At 46.6% G+C, this 20,713-nt stretch overlaps 1 long non-coding RNA gene across 1 annotated transcript in view; it reads left to right on the top strand.

Annotated features, from left to right (window-relative positions):
• The window catches only part of LOC142803664 (uncharacterized), a 130,919-nt gene that overhangs the window by 39,185 nt on the left and 71,021 nt on the right, over nucleotides 1–20,713 (top strand). Inside the window, exon 2 of the long non-coding RNA XR_012894217.1 lies at nucleotides 13,682–13,840. This is a non-coding gene — a long non-coding RNA (uncharacterized LOC142803664). The remainder of the gene's footprint in view (nucleotides 1–13,681; nucleotides 13,841–20,713) is intronic.

Here is a 20,713-nt window from a genome sequence, read left to right as displayed (position 1 = left end):
CATCTACGTCCTCGTAAAGTCGCGCTTACACTCTCTACCATGGATTCTAAGCAACGCCCATCATACGTGCATTATACAAGCGCATATTGTCTGGATAGTGGCGTTTTTTTTTCTCGCCTTACTTTTTTCTGGTTTAGCTTATCTACAGAAATAGCGGAAAGATTGATTGATTTGTGGGGTTTAACGTCCCAAAACCACCATATGATTATGAGAGACGCCGTAGTGGAGGGCTCCGGAAATTTCGACCACCAACGTGCACACAAATCTGAGCACACGGGCCTACGACATTTCCGCCTCCATCGGAAATGCAGCCGCCGCAGCCGGGATTTGAACCCGTGACCTGCGGGTCAGCAGCCGAGTACCTTAGCCACTAGACCACCGCGGCGGGGCAGACATAGCGGAAAGAAATGAAGCGATAAGAGTCCGGCGAATTCGGAAGGTGTGCTTCTGTACTCAATAGATTAACTCAAAACTTTCATTCAGACTGACCTCTCAGCTTCCTTACCGCAGTAAGAGAGAAGGACACAGACGAGAGGTGGATGCAGGAAAGGTGGGGAGGTAAATTGGGTTATATGTCCAGTTAGCTACCATAATCACAGAGAGGGACGTGATGTGGCATAAGGGAAAAAGAGAAAGATAGGGAAGGACCACCAGCGCACACATTGCACGGCACGCACGCACAGCGTGGCATGTAAATGTATCCCTATCACCAAGTTCCCAATCAGAGAATTCAGGGAAAAGGCGACGAGGGCGCGTTGCGGCGATGCTGCGCTGTCTACGAGATTGCGGGTGTTCTCCGCAAAGTCGCCGGGGGGCAAAGAACTCAGATTCGGCGTCAAACGGTATACCGCCGCCTCTCTCTCCCCCTTTCGTGACTTTCACCTACGCTTCCCATTTCGCCTCCCCCCGTTCCAGGTCAGATTCCGGAGTTTGCGCGTCATGCTCGCGCACTCACAATAGTGAAAGTGGCAGCTGCGTTTTTACCCCCCGAGCGCCGCTTGCGGACGTTCCCTGTAGCTGTCGCGGCTGCATGCAGGGGTTAACAGCCTCTGGTTGCTTATTCCCTTTCGGGGCATACTTATTTGCCACGTTCTTTTTTCTTTCTTTCTTTTTGCGGCCGCGATATACGCAAAAGAAGGAAGGCCTTTCTCGACTCGAGAGAACCATCCGCGCGACAAGTGTGGAAATCCGGCGCCTTCACGCGCGCATACAGCTGGAGAAAGCTGCCTTTTGCCCCGTCGTCGCTGGTGCCCCCGTTCCTAAGCCTCGATTCCGTTGCACGCGCGCCTTTTCTCGCTCTGTGACTCACCCTCCTTCTTCCACTGTGACGACGAAGAAGAGACGGCCGTTGCTGGGAGCAGGAAGTTGGGAGCGCGATTAGAGCGAATTTCTTTTGGCGATGAAAAAGTATGAACAGAGCATGAAGAGGGTGTAGATAGCGTGTGTTTGTGCATACGTGAGAGAGATAGGGAAAGAGCCGGAAAGAAGCACGCTATCGACGATGACAGATCGCCAGACGAGGAAGACGAAATGTTGCGCGAGGCATGGTTATGCGGGTACGAGTCTCCAGTCGAACCCCCGAGAATCGTCCGTTCAAGCAGTGCGTTTATCTCGCAGCCGTATTGTTCGGAATCGCCCTTGTTTGTATACTATATAGAGATCACCATATATTTTGTTCCAAATTTAATTATTTTGCTAAAGTCTTTTTAATTGCACTAACAAACACGGACGAAGCCTAGGGAAGAAAACTGGATGTGCGAAGACTCACAACGAAAAGCCTTTACGACGAACGTCAGTCAACTGGGCCGACCAGAGCACTAGATGTACTTCAGTGTGCTTATTTTTCCGAGATTTAACGCGAAAAGGTCGATGACGTTTCTGAGGATTGTTCGAGAGATATTCCACGTAGCTGACGACAAGCGACCATGTTGCGGAAATCGGTTGTGAATTATGAGCTAGCCATCCTGGCGTTTCTAAATATGCGTGCATATGAATGATATGGAGTCAATAATTGATTCAAGTTGTTCTATCTCTTGCTGAGCTGAAAACGACACCAAGTCATGATTGAAGAATGAAGAAAGCTGCTTTCTTGAGTACTTGTGGTAGGTTTGCTTACGCAGTTAAGCACGTTAGAATAGGACGCCTTCACCACATATCCCGGTTATATGATGTTAAAGTCGTAAAGTTTCGCAATAGTACATTAGAGGGGAATCCGGCGCTAATGCCTGTGGGAGCTGCTACACATGACGCTACAGCAAGCATCAAAAAAAGATACGTCGCACATTGATTCGCCCAAGATTTGTTCTTTCGGCTCTGTCTGGTCTGCAGCAGTTTTTTTTTTTTTTTCGCAAAACGAACTCCATCGAAAGTTCTCCAGTCCCACTTGCTCACCTCTTTACGTTGAGTAATTGAAATCTGCTCTCGAGTTTCCCAGTGAGCCATTCTTCTATATGAAGCGAGAGCCACAAAAATAGACAGTCACAAATACGTTTCAAGCCGCAAGCAGGGAGACTGTAGGCGAATCAACGTACTGTACCTGAACGATCGCAGCGCCACACTCCCTTCGAGCAAATATTGTAGGAAACTTTAGGTTCAACATGTAACATGCTGCAGATACTGATTTTGCAACGTCCCTACAGTGTTCAGTATAGATTCGCCGTGGTGGGTGAAACAAAACCTGCTAATCACTCCAGGCAAGCCAGGCTGATATGCCATCATGAGTACTGCTTGATAGGACCTATTTACCATTGTTCACTGTAGATTATTGTGTACTTTCTAAAGGGGTAGGTTTATTAAGTTATATATCATAGGAAGTGGTTTATACGCTTATTTACTTGGGCCCCAGAAAGAGAGAGAGAAATGAAAAGGCGAGAAGGGTAACGAACTGTGTTTTTTTTAGTTTGCTACCCTACAGTTGGGGTAGGTAACCGAAAAATAGCTCATAGTTGGACATAACTATTAGTTCCAGTTAACTTGTTCAGTATCGACATCCGGGATAGTTCGTCTAGAACCAAGTCTGCAAAAACCTCCTGCTAAGCTTCCGAAAGGACAAAACCTGACCTTGTCCGAATACGTCCTTGTCCGTTCTGCGTCCGGTGGCTTACAGCGTATGCCTTTATGGTTCAAGCCTACCAGTTGAATGCGTCGACGGAGAAATATAAATCGGTTTCTGACTATGGCGAAGCCATGGGGATGACGCTCAACCCTCCAAACCCCCCAAAAGGGTTCGATGTTGCATGTGTGTATATTACACGCGCACATGCGAATTCTTTAATGAATAAGCAAAAAGGGTGACTTAGCCCCCCCGCCCTCTAACCAACCCCCCGAAAAAAATTTCTGGTGACGCGCCTAGTGTGTTACCATTTAACAGTTCCACATTTACTGCGATAACAGCAACCCATTATGATAGCGCAACATTACACAGAAGAGCGGTTGCTTTCTTCTCTCAAGAGAGATGCTGTGGTGGCAGTGACGCAATAACAGTCCGCACTCAACGAGGGCTGCAGTGACGAGAGAAAGAGAGAGTGGATGGAGATAGAGAGACAGGAACGGATGAAATGTGGCAGGGACGAGTGATTCCGAGTGCGGAAAACAGATGTTCCTGCGCGGCATCGGCGAGAGTGCGCGTATGGGCCCCAAAAACAGGGCAGGGCAGGAGAAGAAGGCGCTGGCGGAAGGGGCACATGCTCGTACGACTCCGGGGCCCCGTCGTCGTTGGGACGCACGAAGGAGAAATTGTCACTTCCAGCTCAGATTACGCCGCTCAGGGTTCAGCGAACTTTGCCATCGCTGCGGCGTTCCTCGGGACGGGGTTACGCAGCGGGTGAACTCGTGATAGTAGTAACAGTGACAACAGCGCGACTCGGCCGAGTGCCCGCGCGCCAGTGGCGCCCAGATTAGGCGACGCTCGGCTTGGACGAGAAGGGTGGACGACGGGAGTTAAGTCGTAATCGCGGTGGTCAGACGGTGCAGAACTGTGTTCCGCGTCCGAATTTACGCATATCCACCTTTTTTTTTTTTTGCGGAGAGGAGGATTTCCTCTTTTCTGGGCTGTTGCACGAGAGTACAAAAGCTGACGTCACAGCCTCGGACGCGCATTTTTTTGGGGTGTCACGTGCACTAACAACAGCCCAGAGAAGACTATGGCGGTGCCCAGGGAAGCTTGAGTGAAAAGTTCGATAGCTCCCGGTTTAATGAACTCCGACAATCCTTTATGAATTCACCTGAGACGTGTACAAGCCGAGAGCCGTCCTCGCAGTGATTATATTAATATTTCTCTCCCTCCGACTTTCCCTTCGATAGCCTTGTGCACGTAACGTGGTTTCGCGATGGGCGGGCGTGGCAAGCTATCCGCCCATCACCTCCTTTTTTCACTGCCTCTGTTGGTGGCTCACATTTGACCCAGTGATGATGGCACGTGATGACGTCACAAATTCAGGTGCTTTGTGGCGTCAAAATGAATTTATATGATCGCATCGTCAAGTGAAGATGTTTTTGCGTGACTCGTGTGGACGCCACAGACGCCGAAGGTAAAATTCGGCGTTTCATGAGGCATCTGGGACTCTCGCCCTGATAACAACCGCACGCCTTTGAGGAGGTGAAAGTGATCACATCGTTGGGACGGCAACTGCTGGAACTTTTCGTTGGGCTGGTTTCTGCATGTTATACGGAAGAAACGAGCCGCAAACGAGACGTACACAAGAAGAGACATGGACGAACGCCATGCCTCTTTTTGTTCGTCCATGTCTCTTCTTGCGTCCGTCTCTTTTGCACCTTATTTCTTCCGTAAAATTGCAGGAAGCTCATCACACCAATAACAAAGACAGCTTATATGGGTGACGCGTGCCTTCGTATTATCCTGAGAGGTGAAGTAGAGAAACTTTGTCTCTCTCACGTGCGGGAGATTCACGTGACATATGGGCGGAATCGTCACGTATGATGTAATAGCGTTGCCTAAATTCGAATGAAATTATGAAATGGAAACCATCTGCCTGGTGTTGAAAGGTTCTGCCTGTTGTTGAAAGGTTTCCGGGGAAGCGAAACAGCGCTTAGACAGAACGATGTGAGAATGCTAGTACACGACCGAACACGAACACAGCGCCATGTTCCGCTGTCGCCACTTGGTCCTGTCAAACACCGTTTCATTCCTTCCCATAATGCAGGTATCAACTATAGGTCGAGCACAGTGCTGCATGCACTTCATTCCTTCATTAATTAATTCTTCTTCATCTTCACGTTCTTTACTCAGTTTAGTAATTCATGGACCACAATATTACCCAATGTCCTTTATTTTTGGAGGCTGAGTACCGACGAAGAAGCGAAACTGCGGAAGCCTGGGAATTCTCAGTTTCTTCGATTCCTTTTCTTATGCTTGAGATGTCCCTGAAATATCTCTGTTTCTAACTTTGCCTACAACACTACCAGCTTGCGCAGCACAGCTCGTAACATTGGAGGTGCTGTGTACCCTTGCTGTGAGAGACTTTGGCGAACAGCGACACATGGTAGTACATAGCACACGCTATGCGATGACGACACAGCTTGTTGGGGCATAAGTTGGGCTGCTTGGCTCGTGATAGCAGCGAAGACAGCGTTAAAAAAAACACGAGGTACCAGACAAAGGGATAGCGCCCTGCGTATACGTGTCGTTCTTCGTCGGGTCCCTCGTGTTTTCTGGCGCCATTTTCACTGCTCACACGTGCACAACTTGACCAACACGTGATTATGCGGCCGCAGCGATAATGAAATCTCGAACCTTGCTGTTCTTTTTTTTTCTTCTCACTTAGACTCCTAGCACTGATTCACCAGGCGATTTCACTGCAAACGAACTGCAGGAAAGAGGGAGAGAGTATTAGAGACAAGGAGAGGGGGCTTACTCTAAGAGAGAAGACGAGAGCCGAAGCAGGAAGGGGTTATACGTTTAAGCCGAGCCCGACGCCCCTCTTTGGTTCAGAGGTTCGCGTGGTGCAACGCAGCCTGGCCTCGCATGACGATGATTGATTGATTCTGGCCGACTGCCGTTCATTAACGACTCGCAGGGCATCCAGGGCGCGCGACGGTTTTGTTAGGGGGTGGGCGAGGGAGAGCAGTCACTGCAGACTCGGCTAGCTTGCCTTTACTTTGGTTCGTTCTTTCTTTTTTCTTTTTTTTTTTGATGATATCGCTGCATGGTATTGTCATTCAAATTTTTCTTCCTTGCTGTAAGATTAGCTTTTCTCTTTTCTTTTTACTACGTTCGTTTTTAATTACCGTTGCTCGTAAAACGGCTGGCTACTTTTTCTTTTCCTTTTTATCTTTTTTCTAATCGAGTACGCGATTTTCCTCCAATATCGCCGCTTTGCATAACTTGCTGGCTTTTTTTGCAAGGGTTCTGGCATCGCGAACGCGTTTCTATAAAACAAATAGAGGAATGCTGTTCTTCTAGTTGCTATATTTCGTTCAAGAAGGTACTGAAGCCCAAAACGCTTTTGCCGCTTTCGCAAAGAATCAGAAAAAAAAAATACCTTCTTTCCTTCATTATTTTTATTTTCTTTTTCGGGGCGTGGCTCGATGAAAGTAATGAAACGACTGGTTAGTGCCAGGGAGGAACAATGGGCACCGTTTTAGAACTATTAGCTTAACGAGAACACGGCACGGCCACCCTTCCGTTTATTATGAAAAAAAGTTTCACTTTGTCCGGCCTTCTTTTCGCTTTTGTACGACGTCACCAGGACGATACACCACGGACGTCGATGGTGACGTCCGTTATATCAACGTATTCCTCTGCGCTTCGATGTGAATTTGCTTTATCTATCGTTTCTCATCCTTGTGTCGGTGACTCGCGTTTCTTTTATTTCTCTTCCTGTTCTTGTCTGGACCCTTCGGGTGGGGCTGACGGTAGAAGAAGAATTAGGATTGATTGTTTTTAATGAAATGAAATGAATGGTTAAATAGATGGATGAACGAGATGGCAAGGCCAAGCGGGGTCTGCCACCGCTGCTGCTTTTTCCGGTCGCCGCTATTCTTCCTGACGTTGTACTTTTCTATTTTCTTTTCTATTCGTTTTTTTTGTTCGTATTCTTCCTGGATCTATCCCAGAGTTCTTTTTTTTTGTGCTGGCTCCGATCAATTCTTCGTTACGTCGCTTTTTGGATGACCAAACTTTGCACACTGTCGTGGTCCTGGTGCTTTCAGGTGCTCCAACCCTTTCCTTGTGTCTCGCCTTTTTGTTTCACTAAAATGAGTCGATCTTTAGAGCGCTGCTATTGCGCTGCACTCGGCTAACTCTAGCTATTGACGCGAAACTTTCTAGCTTTACATGTGTTATTGGCCTTGATGGCCATTTGCTTACTGACATGATTTGGCCGCAAATAATGCTTACACAAAGTAAAACACTCAACGACAAGCACAAGCGGTATTATTTGCGGCCAAATCATGTCAGTAAGCAAGTACCAACTAGGCCAACAATCAGTATTGATGGCCATTTGCGGGACAAATGGGCATCGCCATGCCACACAGTATGTATTATGGATGATCATGTGCTTATGACTTGTATAAAATAATGAACAAGTAAAAGAAAATAAAACATAGTCTTACTCGTCGGGATAGCACTCCGCATGGCGAGACCAGTACTGGAAGACACAAAGTCAAATAAAGACAGCCCCCCTGTAGCTCGCCCAAAGCGCGAAAAAGGTCTAGACGCGCGCTACCTAAACTACAGTCGAAAAAAATAAACCAACTTCCCACCAGAACTGATGCTGGTGTTCGATCTTCCTTCCAATCTCTAATGAGCGAAACTTCGCTTCGTGCCTCGTGGCGATGCGTCCAGGAGGCGCTGCCAACGTGCCCTCGCAGAGACTCGCTCGCCACTCCTTATTTGTGTGGCCCGCGCGTACAGGACGAAACACGCGTACGACGTGCACGAAACCTCGCCTCGCTCACCTCGAAAAAAAAGGTTTCGGTTAAATAGATGCGTCCGGTGGGCTCTCGTTATCTGCGAATATCTTCCTTTCGGCCGTCATATGCACGTAATAAACGTCACCGGGGCTCGTTTTCTCTTTAGTCGTTATTGACTTGGTCCCGCACTCAAGTCTGCGACAGCCAGGATATCCTTATTTTCTTTCTTTTCTTTACTATATCCCGTTCCTCCAGTGAATAACGCGACCCTTTCTTGGCAAGCATGCTGCATCGAGCGCACATTCCTCATTAAGACTGTATCGCGGCGAAGACGCTTTAAGGAGGGGTGCTGAATGCCGCTTGGCGCGAGGTCCATGAGTCTGACCTCTCATCGTTTCTGCCATTGGCACGGAAGCCAACACCGAGGTCACGTGGGCGGGCGGAGAACAAGACGGAGGAGAGAGATGCGCAAGAATATACAAAAGATGCGTACAAACCCCTACACAAACGACGAAGCAGACGGCGCGTGTTGCCAAGATGTTCTCGGCACAGCAAAGAGACACGCCTACTGTACACTCATCTACCCCCCCCCCCCCCCACACACACACACACCGCTCTTTACCTTTCTTTCTATTTTTCTACTCTCCACGCACAGTTCGCTTCTTCTTCGGCGCTATCTCTCGAATTGCGAAGACGGGTATAAATGTCCAAGCACCTACGCTGGACCATTCCCGCCTCCTTTGGCCCTTTTCCTACAGCTATTCGCAAATCGAGACTCGGGAGGGGGGGGGGGGGGTGTTGTAGCTGTTAAACACCCTGTAATGCGGCAGGCGTTTGTGTATATCCCCCCTCCAACCCCCCACGCGTCCTTCCTACGTGCCTCTATTTCTGTATATTATCGTTCGCGCTCTTTGTCTTTAGTAAGCGACTCGTTTTCGCTCGGGAAGGCCCCCTCGCTCGCGCCTCGGCCGAAATGCCCGGTGAAACTAACGCTCGCTTTTTTTTTTCTTTCTTTCTCGTTCGTCCCAATGGTCACGACGAGCGATATCTCAGCTTGCGTTTCGTGCTCTGGGGAAAACGAGTCGTTAATTTCCTCCATTCGACCCATTGTTGTTGCGCTGGCTCCACGGAGATACCACCACCGCCGCCGCCATCTCATCGGCCGTGCACGAAGCTCTGCATCTCCTTCGATACCTACCCCCCCCCCCCCTCCTCTGCTTCCGCCCGCCTACCCCACACATTGCACACACCTCTTTCTATTTCTCACGCGGTATGTAGTGATCGGCGATATATACTCGCTGGGCCTTCCTTTTCGATACGCCGCGCATTCTTGGCCGTTTATGCGTTATAATCGTTTCTCTCGATCAACTCGTGTGTAAGATGCGAGATTTTTTGGTGGCTTTTAGTTTTTTACAACCTGCGTACCTTGGAGATGTTGTATAGGTATGTGTGTAGGTTGTTGTGCGGAGCAGGACCGCGTTTCTGTGCAAGCTGCGGTTGATTGGCATACGCGAATCGTGCGCGGCTAGCTGATAATGCAGATGGGCGGCCAAGAGGGAGGTACGAATCTTTCACCAGAAACAAGCACTTTCCACAGCGGTGATTTATTGAATACATTAAAACATGCTAGTAGTGAACAGGTTCATGGCGTGAAATGCATAGCGCGATTACAAGGTGATTACACACAGCCGAATTCGCCGACAAGAAACCTGTAAGCGACCTTTTGAGTTGGGTTCGCAAAGTACCTATTCGTTATCTGCAGCGGAGAAAACGAAGGGGTAACGGGGGGGGGGGGGGGGGGGGTTCTTCAGTTGGAGATCAAACTACGCTTAGAAGACAGAAACGTTTCTTTGTGTCTAATATAGCTGGTAGTGATTTCACAAAAATTTCCTTATTTGAAATCAGTCATGGCGTACCATCTTTACCCAGTATGTCAAGCATCACTGTTGGCTGGTGTTCTTTTCTTACGTTTCAACTGAAGTTCCTTTCTTACAGGCCCAAATAACTGTGAATTTAGTTAATATTACCATATTACCATTACTTTTAAGCGCCTCTTGAAGTAACGTTGCCGATGTGCGAGATACCTGTAAAGAAGACGAATTTACTTCCGCAGCAACAGACGCGCTATATCCACTTCTTTACAGAAGAGTTACTTCACATTTGCTTTCGGCAACATAAGCGGATTATGGTCGATTCCTTTCGTTGAGTGGTATAAACGAAATGGGAATGAAAAAATAATTGTGTCATATGAGAGAGAAGGATCGAGGGTGATTTATTAAAACATTGTAGTCAGTGAACCTCAAAAGAGAATCCCCCCCCCCCTCCCCAACGCCTCTTGCTTCAGAAGAAATCTTTTGAAAGGCTGAAAACTTTAGATTATACTATGCGAAAGCATTCGGTTTCAGACTGAAAACTAAGACTCTGTGTACGAGTTTTTCCCACTCTGCACACGTCTTCACAACATGGGGTTAGCTAAGGTGATCGCAAAACTTGAAAAGTCAGAAACCTATTGCATTGCAGCGTTAAGAAAAAAAAATGGGCACCGAAAGAAGACATGGCATACAGGCGATGACTGCCAACTGAAGTTTATTCGATAAAACCTGCACTTTTTACATGGTACCCCCCCCCTCCCCCTTGCTCATGCGTTGGGTTGGCTGTAGCTACTGCTATATTCCTGTGAGTTTCGAATTTTCTTTCATTTCGCATGATCCCGCTGGGCACACTTGTGTGACTCGCTTGCTTTTGTGATGGCACTCGCTCTCTATAAAAAATTGAGGCTTTTATTGGATAAACTTCAGCTTGTAATCGGCGCGCGTACAGTGTCTTCGTTTGTGGGTCTTGTTTTTCTTGTCACTGCGATACAATATTAACCGTTTCCGGGTTTCTCAGCTCACTGCGTTTAGCGAGGAGCAAATCTAATTATAGAAATTCCGTGTGAGCGAATGAATACGTAAATACGTAAACGAATACGTAAACGCGAAATTATACGTAAACGAGTGACAAAGGAGCGTCTGTTTGCCTTTTAAGTGCGCCGCCTAGCTTGTCCTCCGTCCACAAATCTCTTGTGGCACGCTCCCAATCAAGCGCTCAATATACAAGCCTAGAACATAGCATGCAATGATCATTAACTCAAATAAACGAACGTGGTCTAAAGTGATGTACTTCACAAATATGTCCAAGAAGTCATCACAATAATTATTTTGATGTTGCAAAAAATACTTCGGACATGGCTGGCTGATTCCTGCGCTGCACCAGAGAGGGAACCACCAATTCGACGAGCACTGGGTTGCTCTTCCCGCCTGAACATCATAGCTTGGTCTGAAGCAGTCAAACATTTTCTCGCAAGTTTCTAACTAAGGACAACCCAACAATCAAAATAAAGTTCGTTTTGCATCAAATATAACTTCTTATAACGAAAAATGAAAAATAATTACGGTACATTTACTTCTGGGCTCACGGCAATGTCCTTCTGTAACAGCTTTGTTGTACAATGGGCAGTTTTAAAAAGCAATTATTTCTTAATTCACTTTGCTTGAAACTAATCTGTTGTAATTTGTGCCCTTCAATTGGTTCTATCTTGCTGTCATTGATGGTTTTTTAAACTTATAACACAGTTCACTCGTTTTGCTGTGTTTGAAATTATTCTAATTCTGCTACGTTTGACGCATGCCTTTATGTTTTTTTGTTTAATACAGTTAATTAACATAATTTTTTAGTATAATCGGTTACATGTTTGCGAGTTCTGTTTCTACGCTACTATATGTTACTATTTGGACTTGTTCGCTGTATTTTTGTTTCAAGTATCGTGATTTTACTTATAGTTCAAATTCTCGAATGCAATTCAGTGTATTTCGATATTATCTTTTAGTTAACTTGCCGCTAGGGGCAATTATACCTTCTTCCAAACTCCTGTTAGCAAGTTGCTAATAATTGATGTTTCCTTTTTCTTATCAGTACAGGAGGTTCCCTTGCAGCTTAGAGCTTTGGCACCTCCTTATGTATATCATGTTGCTATGTAACATTTTTTAAATGAATATCTCCTTCATCTTCCTTTTCAAATGGAAACAACCTAACGCAGCTTGCTGAAGATGACACGTAAGGTCAACTGCCGTAACTAGCAGAAAGTTGATGAAGCGCAACAAAATGTGCGTATGTTGCGCACCGAGTTTGCGCAACATCTCTCCAATAAGATTATACTCTTTTCAAGGAAAGACTTTACGTTTACTTCGAACGGTGACGTCATCAACAATTCGGTAAACGAAGCAGTGGCAACGTTATGGAAGGGAATCGCCGCGTGATCATGCAATGAATTTCCTCAGTTTTGACAGCCGTGGAGCTGCCAAAAGTTGTATTTTGTTACCAAGGTTTTGCGTAAGCTTTCCTGCAACTCATGTGCTACTACAGATGAAAGTCATAGATGAAAAAAAAAATTGAAAGCCCTTTTCCTATAAGAAAAAGCGGGGCAGGAACTAAGAAAATTAGGAGAGGGAGTGGAAAAGAAAGAGATACCGAAAATGTGTTCCGCTACTGGACTTTATGCAGCACAGTGGCGAATCGCTAGTTTAGCACCTAATGCGGACACCGTATAGCACAAGCGGTTGTAGTTACACTTCACTTCAGCTTATTCAAGGGCAACAGAGCGGTTACGTTGGAATTTTACCGGCCAAAACCAGTACATGATCCCGACCCACGAGGTAGTAGAGAAATCCTAATTCATTTTGATCAGCTGCGGCTAGGTTCTGATGAACTATAGTGGATCACATACACCATAGAACTCTTTTCGCTTTCAAGCAAGTCCTCGACGAGCTTACAAGTCTTCCACAAACTGCCTAAGCAAGCGACCTGAAAACAGTGGGTGGCTGACTTCGCCACTCGGTCCCAAACTACGAGCAATGGATGCTTCATTAGGAATTCGGGTTACGATTCGAATTTGAGATTTCCCCGTGCATTGTTCGTTTTAATTAGCACGCGGAGCAGCGACACGACACAAACCACTTGACCATAACCGAGATGTGGTCTGACGCACTGCTATAGCTCTCGGGAACTGCGGAAATTAACTGCAATTTCAGTTGAGCCCGCAATCGAAGTCGATATTATCCGCATAACAGCAGCCGCAAAGTTGAACATGGAAGCCGGAAGCCAGAAGGATTAAGTCAGTCAATCCTCGGTTTCTCGCACGAGTCCCTTGTCCGGCTGGTAGTGCTTTTTTTGTTGTTACTGTTGAGCGAAGCCTTCGTGTACTACAGGTCCGAGCGTGAGCCTCATTAGAAGAACGTTGGCGAGCGAGGGCTGCCTCTTATTCGACTTACCTCTTCTCTCTTCCTTTGCTTACGGTAGACTGTGGCCACGCTGTTTGCGTTTGCGCGTGGCCCCCTCCACTTGAGTTGTTTATGGGAGACACCCGCTTCGCGGTAATTAGATATCACTGTCTTTGCAGCCTCCTGATCCGCGTTGTCCGCGATGGATGCTTCCTTTTCGTGCACGCCCGCGATGCCTAACGCTCCATCACACGGGTCCCTTCTCATCTTTTTCGTCTTCTTCATCTGGTCATCTTTTTTTTCTCGCGCAATATTTCCTTTATACCTGCATCCGTTTTTCTTGGCCGCTTGTGCTTGGCTTATTTTGTCGTCGCACACGCGCTTGTGCACGTGTGTTTGTGTATGTGTGCGTGCGTGCGTGCGTGCGTGCGTACGTACTTGAAAGAAACGGCTCTCTTCGTTCACGCCGTCGGCTGGCGTAATTGTTTCCTTTCCCCATTCCTCTCTCTCTTTCTATTTATTAATATTACTGTTATACTTTTTTTGTACAGACGATGCCGGACGTCACATTTGCGAGATTGTGCCTGTCGTTGGCGCCAACGCCGATCCGGCAGGATTAGCGCTCCTGTCGAGCGAGCGGCAGGTCTCATTCTGTGGCTGGCCAGAACAGCGACCACGGGGGAGTTACCCTAATCGTATCGCGAGACGAGGTGAGTCCTCTTTATCTCCAGGGGGGATGTCGTACTACCTGCAACGCAGGCTGAGTCCACCACTTCTTTAATTTAGTTTTCTTTTTTTTGTAACTAGTGAAATTGACAAATTTTGTGTTCGCGTTCATCTTCTTAATTAATTAATCAGGTGGACCTATCTCTAACCACCCGTGTGTCTTCGTGTGTAGCGAAATGTATTTTCCAGGAGTACTTCGCGAAGTGTTATTGCTCCGAATTTCAGGGAATCTAATTTGTAATCAGCAGGCTTCCAAATAACGGTCTTAGCAGCTTTCCATTTATCCGACGACAAAGTGAAGACTTCCAGCGCTTAACGACGTGAGCGCAAGAGCATAAAAGTACCACATGAAGGCGTGGCTTACAGGCTGATTTCATTAAAAGAAGACACGCTCTACATAGACCCCGCATGCTAAAGAACCAGCACCAATAGTGATGTACACATACAAACTAACCACCCCCTCCTTATCTTTTTTTTCTTTCCTTTTTGAACGAAGCCCAAACACGGCTAACGCATGATGAAATTAGAGAACTGTCAGTTATTGAAATTTCTCATCTTAGAACTCTTCATTCAGTACATCATCATGCACCAAATGACCCAAACAATCCCACTGCTGATTCGCTTTATCCTACTTCAACAGTCAGTTCAATAGCGCGCCATCTTCAATGGCGCTGTAACTTCAACAGAACGCCATCACTTAAGAACTGCACATCATCGCCATGACGAGTCGGGATATTATCACGTCTATATTTTCGCAAGCTGGACAGGCGTTGCGATAATTAAATATTTCCTTCATGCAGACCAAGAAGCACATGGTTCTTCGACCAAAGTTTAGCGTTGGGCTACTCTGTATGACACATTGATGGTATAATAACTTATTTTTAGCGAACACTGACACACGGACAAATAGAGGGAACAACACCAGCGCTACTATCAACAGAAGGCTTCATTCAGAAAAGGAGAATATATATATATATATATATATATATATATATATATATATATATATATATATATATATATATATATATATATATATCAATGCTATTACCCACTGCCCATGCGCTAAAAGATGTGTGCGCTTAAGTTATTATGTATTCATACCAACTAGCTCGTGTTGCAGTAGTACTCCATTGCATTCAGTGTATTCCAGCGCGAAAAAGAAAACAACCGAAGACAAGACACACAGCACAGAACTTGAAACTGAGCTATACGTAAATGCGACTTTATATCTGCTGAGCTTTGCGCTTGACATATCCAAACTGCGTGGGTGCATTAACACTATAGTGAACTTACATTTCTTTGAATATATTATGTCTCATTTTAACGCGCTGTGTTTATCTCTATATCTCGTATGCACTGAATGCCAGTTCTCGCATAGGCCTCGAGGAAGCTCGTTATGACCACTTTTAATAGTTTCTTTCGTAGATAAAAGAAATGCAAGAAACATGCGAATTTCGTTCGGATGAAAAGGTGTCTTCTTTTTTATGAACAGCGCCTTCAACTGTTGCTTGCGAAACTTGACTGCCAAATTAAAAAAAAAACAACAACAAAAATGCAGGCCTGTGATATATCATATAACCGATAAACATTACGCTGCCATTACAGTTAACCTCAATGCTCGAACTTATACTAACTTTATGAAAGAATTATATAATAACGTACTAATACGAATAGCTTTCACTGATTTTATAAGCTGCGCTATCCAGATATCCACTTAAAAAACGCCGCCTTAGTCGCGCTGTAGGCAAGTGCACCTCATACTTAGTCCTGTCGATTGCTTCAACTATGACTCACCATGCGCCACCAACCTAAAGCCAAGGTACTGCGTAAGCGATTTTTGTCGTATACTCTGTTCAGAATATGTACTTGTATTCGATCATATATTGTCATGTCCGGGGTTTAAACTTCGGCCCAATTTTTTGTTTTTGTTTTGTTTTTAAGCACAGTGATTAAGGGAAGCACACGAATATGCAGGAAAGTGCTTGCCAGTTTAGTTCTTTTTCTTTTCTTTTTGCTTACTCTATTGGTATTGACGGAGCTGTGCGCCTTCTTTAGTTTGGGGGAGGGGGTGTGGAGGAGGCGTATTTGTTCAAAACATTGTGTAAGGCAAGAGGGAGTAACTTAGGGCTTCGGGTCATCACATCACTCCAGGTCATGTAACAAGCAGCCTTCACGAAACAGGATCTGACAGACTGTCAGCTCTCAGAGGTCGCTTCTGCTGGTCCTAATGAGTCGCATCAGAACGAGCCTCAATTGGTCTCCCTTTGCGCGATTCCCGGCTCCGGTGTGCGTCATTCACAGATAATTGGAGGGACCGTATAACGTTGGAACATAGGGTAGAAGAACTATAGACATGCAACTGTTACATAACGTGTGCATCGTCAGAGAATCATCACCAGCTCTATAGGTAAATGCACACTGCTCGAGAAGATTCGTTTCCGTGTACCCGGTACTCATCTGTTTTTGTATACAGAAAGGTATAAATGGTCACGTTTGCTGAAAACAGCCGGGAATGATAACCAATTGGTAACGAAAGGAACCCTCGGAGGGTGAAGCAAGCACACACTTACGAGCCCTCGTCCGTCAACACTTCTTTCTGTCTTCACGGGCCGTTTCCGCGACGGTTATTTTGTGAGGGCTTCGATCTTGCCGCCGTGTTGGGGCGAAAATGGCTGCCCTTACGTATATCCAGAGGCACCTGTGGCGTAGGTTTACGTAAGGCTCGTATCCGGTCGAGTAGTCGTGGATTGATCGATTACTCGAAATCAAAGGAAAGACAAGAGGGGAAAAAATAAGTGGAGAGTATTAGAGGTTACCCGCACAAACTCCCAAACCGATGCATGGTCGTGGGAATCACAGACGTAAATGGTCAGCTTCAGCGAAATTGAGGCAATTGGTAGTCGTTTGGGAGATCTGTTCTGTTCTCACTCTTCATGTTATAGTTAGGTTAAGCGCGATAGCTTAAATAATTTGCTGAATAAAATGATAGCATCGTATACACGTAGTATTATAGCCCAAATAGTAAATAATAGTAATAGTATTATAGCCCCTATAGTAAACAAATTTTAGCGATAAGCGCCAATCTAACTTCGTTTATAGAATGTGATATTTTTGTGTGTATCATGGGTTATTTCGCTCGTTCTTGTGAATAAATTGACTTACGTTTGTAACAATGCAGTTTAGCTGCAATACACCAGTGAAGCACATTCATGAGGATGTCGTCATTGTGGTCATATTGAAAACACAGTGTAGTCATTAATTTTATATTGCGTTAAGAATAATATTCTGTACTGCTGCACGTACGGTTATACTAATAAACTCGTTATGCTCCACCGTCCTCCACTTTGTCCGCTTATGAGCATGTAGGTTGCATACGACTATGAAAATGACCAGACGCAGCGTTACAAACAGCAACGATGTTCCCGGACAAGCGTTTAGCAGTGTTCCAGTGCACATCTCTGGGCTGCTATATTTTCAGTCTTGTACTGTGCAATGCTAATGCCCTCTGATGAAATTCGGTGTCATTAATTGGCTTCATACGCGTAGCCTATTTGCATGTGTATCTTTGATAGCACGACAGACTATGCATGCATTACTATGGCAGACTAGCATGGCAGATAGCAGGAATTATCATGCCTAATAACACGAAAAAAATCCCTAAATCGAGTGTGTGTGCTGGAGCCGGCGTTTTGGAAAGTGGGCCTGTTCTTCTTAAAGCCAGAAGTGATTCAGTTTCAGCCTCGAAGAACGCTAGCCGAAGTGGTGTTGGAGGTGGTGTTACTAATTTTAGGATGCATTGAACAAAGTGGTTACAGAGGGGGCATGCAAAAAACAAAAAAAGTAATAAAGCAAGAACGGCTCATAAGAGTGCATGCAGTTTCTTTAAGAATAACAAGGTTTGTGAATTGGCCAGTGCGTCTTTGTTGATGTAAGCACATCGACTATTGTCTTGTTACGACCGGCCCTGGGGAGCCAAGCAGGGAGAGTTTGGGGGAGAACCGGTTCTTGACCTGACGGTGTCGTCCACCCCCACCTCCCCATTCGGGTTCCTCCTCGCCGGGAGAGCTACGGGGTCTGCTGTGCGTTCGTGCCCATATTTGGTAACATTTTGGGGCGCCGGGACCATATATGGACCTCGTGTTGGGTTGTGCCACTCCTTGTGTTGTGAGAGGTGTTTTCCCCTCCCTCGTGGCCGAGGTGCCGGCGACACCGTATTGGCTGACGATGCGGACAAGGCGCCCAGTGTCAACAACGTGGCGCTATAAAATGCCGAAGACGTTTTGTATCACACGCACTCTTCTCTCTTTGGGTCAGTTGACCACTTCTCCACATGTAAATAAATCTCTGTTGTTCGTTCGGGCGCTTCTTCTCGCTGAATTGTTGGACGATGGATCCTGCGACGGGGCCAGCTACCGAAAACGAGACCGGCAGGACCCGGAGTCCCAACAACTGGATGGCAGCGGCGGGATGCCGATAACCCCGAAAGCGACCACTGGACGAAGTGAGCCCGAAGTTCAACAACGGGACGACAGGAGAAGGAGGACACGAGCTCATCGACTTCCAGAGGGAATCGAACGGCACTTCTGAGAGGCACGACGCCGGAGACATGACTGCGAACTGGGTGAGTGCCGGCTTTCTCTGTTAAATTTTACCAGGCATTTACTCTATGTGTTAAGTAAAAGCTGGTAGAGAGGGGCTGTCTTGGTCATTGGGTTAACAGGTAACTTGCGTCAGGCAGAAATTGTGTGATAGCTTGGTTAAGCTCTTTCTGTCAGTGGCGTCAAGGTTAACAGTGACAGGGCAGGATTCCGTGTAAGAGCTTTTGAAGCTTTATTTGTAGACTAAGTTAACGGAAAACTTGAGGCAAGGCAGGTATCTAGAGCTGTCGTTGCCGTCAAGGTTAATTAGTTGCAGGGCAGGAATCTTTGTGGAACAGAGACAGCGGTACTGGAGGCAGCCATGAATCTGAAATCCCTGCGAAAGTCCATGTTGTTGCTTCTTGCAAGGGAGTTGAATCTGGAGGTGTCGGACTCTCAAAGAAAGCCAGAGCTGATAGAGGCGATTCTCGCATTGGGGGCGGAGGATGACGAGCTGTCAGAATGTGTCGAGGAGATTCAGGAGAGGCAAGTGGCAGAGGCCGAAAGAAAGGCGGCCGCGGCCGAGGCCGAAAGGAAAGCGGCAGAAGCCGAGGCAGATAAGATGCGAAAGCACGAGCTTGAAATGAAGCGCCTCGAGCTAGAGATTAGCCATAATAGTAGAACAGGAGGCAGCGAGGCATCCGGTACCGCAGAGCGGGTCAGGTTCAAAATGAAGGACCTAATGAGATCGTACAAGCTAGGGGAGGACATTGGGCTGTTTCTCGTCAACTTTGAGAGAACTTGTGAAAGGCAAGGTTTCAGCCAGGATACGTGGCCTCAACGCTTGTTGTCCCTACTTCCGGGGGAGGCCTCAGAAGTAATCGCGCGCCTCACGAAAGAGGAGGCTGACGAGTACAGTGAGGTAAAGTCGAGCCTTCTCAAGAAATACAGGTTGTCAGCGGAAGGTTTCAGACAAAAATTTCGCAACGCCGTAAAAGAGAACAATGATTCATACCCGGAGTTTGCTTACAAGTTAATGGCCAACATGGGGGAGTGGCTCAAAGAGGCAAAGGCGTATGGGAATCATGACAAGGTGCTCGAGTGTATCGGTCTGGAACAATTCTATCAAAGGTTACCAGAAAAGGTGAGGTTCTGGGTGCAGGATAGACCGGACGTGAACACAGTAACGAAAGCCGCAGAGCTCGCTGAAGAATTCGTTACGCGCCGCGCCCTCGGGGCAAGCAGCGAGCCAGGGAAAAATTCCTACGGCCGAATAAGGCGCCGTTTAGAAAACAACCGACAAGTCTCGCACAAAAGGGTGAGGAAAACAATTCATCTAACCCTGGGGCGTCGGCAGAGGCAAGCAAAAGGAAATTTGAGGCGAGAAAACCGGCTGCTTGTTTCAATTGCCACGAAACAGGGCACTTCGCGAAACACTGCCCGAAAGAAAAGGTGGCCTTTTTATCTATAAATGAAGCCGACGAGAACATGAAGTTGTTAGAGCCCTATATGTACGACCTTACCGTGAACGGCAAGCAGTGTCGGGTTCTTAGAGACTCCGCAGCCACTATGGACGTAGTTCATCCGTCTTTTGTTCAGTCCGGACAGTATTCAGGAGACTGTGCCTGGATTAGACAAGCCGTAGAAGCAAACAGTCAGTGCCTTCCCGTAGCTAAAGTTGTCCTTAAAGGCGCATTTGGAACATTGGAAACAGAAGCCGCGGTATCGCCATATCTACCCCCTCAGTATCCTTACTTATTTTCAAATAAGTCAGATCAAATGCTGAAGGAGAAAGGTCTAACGTTGGGAGAAGGCATAGTGCAGGCACTGACTAGATCGAAAGCACGTGCGCTGGCTGCGAGAGCAACATTCACTGAGGCAAACAAGCCTCAAATCGACAACGGGCCTGGTTGCGAGTTGGACACCACGGAAACAAATCGACTTGTGCGAGAACAGGCTGCAGAAGCCGTAGTCGCGGAGGCAACCATTCCTAAAGGCGACGTTGAACCTCCTCCCGAATTGGAAGGGGTCAATTACACCTCGTTGACCGAGCAAATAGAGAATGCCATTGCTCCCAAGCCGATTCCTGGTAGTACAGAGGATAGCACAGAGGGTGACACATTCCAGGTACTAGGAAATACAAAAGAGTTGTGTGTCATGCCAACTTCGGATAATTTCAGTCGACTGCTGCAGGTGAGTCCCGCTTCATTAATAACCGAACAAAAGGGGGACCCGACGCTTAAGCAATTCCAGGACAGTTCGAAAGAGGGAATCGCC

Source organism: Rhipicephalus microplus, chromosome 3, assembly GCF_043290135.1.
Source record: "Rhipicephalus microplus isolate Deutch F79 chromosome 3, USDA_Rmic, whole genome shotgun sequence".
Taxonomy (NCBI): Eukaryota; Metazoa; Arthropoda; class Arachnida; order Ixodida; family Ixodidae; genus Rhipicephalus; species Rhipicephalus microplus.
The sequence above is the reverse complement of the archived record's forward strand: the minus strand, read 5'-3'. Positions and strand labels throughout refer to the sequence as shown.